Here is a 4572-nt window from a genome sequence, read left to right as displayed (position 1 = left end):
CACAGTCTCCCTAAATGTCTCGCAGAGTTGTCATGGACACACCGGACCATCCCGTCGTTTTGCAGAATCTGCAGCAAGTGTTGCATCTCCACGAGTCACAGAAGTCTGTTGTACCTGGCAACACGGGGCTGCCGTGGAATGAAACAAATCGTTCGTTGGCAGTGTTCGCACCTTCCTGAATCGCGCTGCCATGTTGTCGTGGTAAGACGAGTGGACACAGTGGGCTATTGTCCTTGCCGGTGTGGCGCTCCTCCGACAGCAACGGCAAGACTGAGCAGGTTATCGTCACGTGACCCCGTATTGGGCCCACGCACACAGACAGCCGTATCAGTAACCACTGTGTCGTCTGCCCATGCTATGATGCAGAACGTCAAACATACCAGCTACGGCACACCATAGATGGTCGCCTTGAGTCGTCGCTTCCCTTCATGTTCCAGGGGTGCATTTAGATTTCTTTTTGGAGCTGAGTGCGCTTGGTGTGTCGGCCACTAACTGGCCTGTTGTACCAGCCCCGGATGATAGATGATGAATTTAGAGTAGTCGGTGGGCAGGGGAAACCGAAGTACTCGGAGAAAACCTGCCCCAGTGCCACTTCGTCCACCACAAATCCCACATGATCTTACCTGTGCTCGAACCCGTGCTGCCGCGGTGGGAAGTCGGCGAGTAACCATCTGAGCTGTGGTGCGGCCCAGAAGTGCTTAACTGCAATCTTTATCTCCCTCCTGGAGTCATTTGCCTTCACTGTTGTATGAGATACTTCTGCCCGTGCACAGTCTGTTTTATCTATTATTACTATTACTGTTACTATTATTGTAACTTTAAGGTGAGTTGGTCGATTCGACACTCCGTTATTCTCTTCGTGCAGATTTTCTCGCGTCTTACGCTCCCCGCTCCACAGTCAGTTTCTAACCGAATATTTACGTCAGCTTATCTTTACATCCTTGCAGGCTTTAGTGAGACCACTGTACAGTTTAATTATATTCCTATAAATACGGGGTTTGTGGCACACGGTAGCGTAATTGGTTGAGGCACTGTACTACAATCCGGAAGGTCACGGGTTCGATTCCCTACAAGGTCGTTCGGTTCTCCATTTTACTTAATCCTTCCAGCCGCACTGTAGCCCTGGGATCGACAAGTCCTGTAACAAAAATTAGTACCTGGAATCTTCCTGGGGTAAAGGGCGGCCGGCTCGTAAGGTTGACAGTCTTACCACCATGTGATCCGATCGTCTGTAAAATGTGGGAGCCTCGATGTCTCATTCCCCTATGGGCCTCCACGGCCTGGTACAGGGATAGCGTTAACTTTTAAGTACTGGGTTTATTGAGGGATGTTTTAGCCGCAGTTGCTGACGTGCCGATGGACTCACTTGCGGAAGCAGAACCTGTCTCCAGTACACCGCGACAGTGCAGTGGAGTTGTCACTACGACACATGTCTGGACAATTATTATTATTATGCTCTTTGTTTCTTATTTGCACATGCTTTCGGAACTCTCTCCTGTAAACCAAGTAATTTTACGAAAAGAGTTAGGAAAGTGATAAATATGACGAAGTGAAGGTGTGGGGAATTCATCCAAATATGCAGTGAAGTGAAGTGAATTCTGATGAGGATGTTGAAGGGTGCGTAAGTGTAGTGAAGTGGAATGAAGGGAAGGTCATGGTCAAATGTGGGCGCATCATGACCTTTTTTTTCCTTGGCACTACAGCCCCAGTGGGCCTAGGCCTACCTCCATGAACTTCTCCGTTCACGGTTCATAATATTACATATTTTATTACTGTTACAGTTTTGTGTATAGGATGCTTATTTTTTATTAATATTAATTTGTATAATTGTAGTTGTGTTTCTTGTAGTTATAAGTGTATTCTCATTGTATTCATTGTGTGTAGTGTGTCCTTGTGTAGTTTTGGATGCTGTATTTTGTTTGAATGTGGTGTGTTGTTTTGTGTGATGTGTGTTATTTGTGCGCTATGTCTTATTGTAGTACCACTGCAAACCATTATTTAAAATAAATAATAATATTAAAGTAAAGTAAAGCTGTCCCTGTAACAAGCCGTGAAGGCCCATAGGGTTGTGAGGCGTTGAGGGTCCCACATTATCTAGCCAATCGGCTCAAAGATGGCGGTAAGGTTGTCAGCCTTACGCGCCAGCCGCGCTTTACTCCCCAGGAAAATTAATTTCTGGTACTCATTTCTGTTAGAGGCTGAGTAAACCCCAGGGCCTAGTGCGGCTCGAAGGATTATGTCAACTGAAAAAAATCCAATGACCTCATTGGGATTTGAACCCGCGACCTTCCGGCGTGCCCCATAATAATAGTAATAAATCATTTTTAACTTCATCCGTTATGTATCTGAGCCGAGATGGCTCAGTCGATATAGTGATTAGGCTACAGCCTCTACTGTCAGACATTCGGTGTTCGATCCCCAGCAGGAGTAGGAAATTCCGATCTCCAAATCACCGAGACCACTTCTGGGACCCAATAAGTCTCGTGTCTATTCGGTACCGGCGGCAAAGCAGCCGAAGCGTGACGCTGGTGTCACAACTACATGTATTTGCAACGTAAAGAATGCGTGGGGTTATTCTTTTACGCCCTCCTTTTGCCTTCATGACTTGCAAAATTAAGGCTCGTCTCACGTTCCGTGTCGCAGCTCATTGCAGCGTTTCCGTATATCGAGGACTGGAATGCATTTGCGCGGACATTGTTATCGTATGCTTCGTGTTAGTTGGGAGCACGGTGGCCTTGTTCAGCATAGGAACGTCGTTATGAATAGTGTTCATGTGGAGCAATTTTCTCGCCGATATCAGATATTGGGCTTTCAGAAGAAGGTTATACGGAAAACTGAGCAAAACCGAATGTCTGCGTAACAGCAGGTTCCTAAATAGGTAACAGAGTAAATTTGCCTCTGTGCCTAATTAATTAAGCACTACGCCATGAAGGCGTATGGGGGAATGGATGTATAGATCCACGTTTTCTTGACCTCGGCACTACTTGGAAGTGAATGGTCAGCTTCACGCCCCCATCCGCTTTACCCCCGAGGAAAGAGTCCTCGGTACCCGCTGGACAGGAGGCTGGTTGGGTCCCAGAACCGGTCTGGACGATGTGAAGACACAATTTCTTCCCCTGCCGGGACCTGAACTCAGAATTCTCGGTTATCCAGCCCCTAGCCAGTATTCAGAATGTTAATATTTGTGGATACAAATGACAAGCAGGTATGAGATTCTGTTCGATGCTCCCCCGTTCGGCAACTGCTGTTATCATGTTTCTTTCGGAACCCTACAGTGGCCGCGCGGTCTAGGGCATGAACCGTCTTCGCTCGTTTGAACACTGGGGTCGTGGATTCGAATGACACTAGAGGCATGGCTGTCTTTGTGCGTTTATTGTGTGGTTAGGTAGCGGCCTTTCGACGGGCTGATTCCCCGTCCAAGGAGTCCTACCGACTGAAAAAGAGGACAGGGCCCAACAGAGGGCTGTACAGCCATTGATGAACGATTGAATGAATTTTACGACGCTGTCGGTATCTAGGTATTGAAAGGTGGGGCAATAGATGAATTGGAAAAGATTTGGAAGGAAGTGTGTGTGGTCTGATGGAGGAGCTGTCCCAGTAGTTACCTGAATGGACGGGGAGATCAGTATAAACCTCAGTCATGACAGCCGATGTTCCGATTGACGTCCAAACCCAGCCCAAAGCTTTACCGCCATGCCAGCCCTCTCAGTTTGTAAGAATTAATGCAAGTGTACCCTACATCTGAGAGGAGCAGCACCCACTTGTCACGGGAGGGAGCTGTAGTGACAGTAACATTTGCTAAGAACCACATGTCTACTTTCCTTTGTTACGACACGGACTGCATAGAAAATTAAAAAGTTACGGTATGAAGCACATAGACACAGACAGCAAGGTTGTCTCACGAGCCTCGAAAATTACGGTTGGGGAGATATTCAAACAGGTGGAGAGACAAAGACGGACACACACACAGACAGCAAGGTGGTATCATAAGCCTCCTAACAAAATTAGGCGGTATACACAGTAAGAGCCGGTCACGGTAGCCGAGCGGTCTAAGGCGTGCACTGTCTTCGCTCGCTCGGAAACCGGGATCGTGGGTTCGAATCCCGCTCGGGGCATGGATGTTTGTGTGCGTTTTTCTGTGTTTTTGTACAGGTAGAGGCCCTGCGACGAGCTGATCACCCGCCCAAGGAGTCCTACCGTATGTCTAAGATCTAGAAAAACCGAAGTGAACGGAGAAGTTCGTGGAGGTAGGCCTAGGCCCACTGGGGCTGTAGTGCCAAGGGGAAAAAAATACACAGGAAGATCTCATAAACGTGAAGAGTTAAGGGGGGGGAGGAATGCACACAAACAGGAAGCTGATCTCATAAGCCTCCTTTTGTGTTTTCAAGGTAAGAAACGCAGACTAAGGATTAATGGCATAGTGGTTACTACCTCTGCCTCGTATTCGAGACATCCAAGGTTCAAATCTCTGCCAGAGGAATTACGTGCTACCGACGTCGCAGAGGAAGGTAACTGCTGTGTTCATCTGAATTACATGCTACCGACGTCGCAGAGGAAGGTAACTGCTGTGTT

The sequence above is a fragment of the Cryptotermes secundus genome, unplaced genomic scaffold (assembly GCF_002891405.2).
Source record: "Cryptotermes secundus unplaced genomic scaffold, Csec_1.0 scaffold391, whole genome shotgun sequence".
Classification (NCBI taxonomy): Eukaryota; Metazoa; Arthropoda; class Insecta; order Blattodea; family Kalotermitidae; genus Cryptotermes; species Cryptotermes secundus.
Note: the sequence above shows the minus strand (reverse complement) of the source record.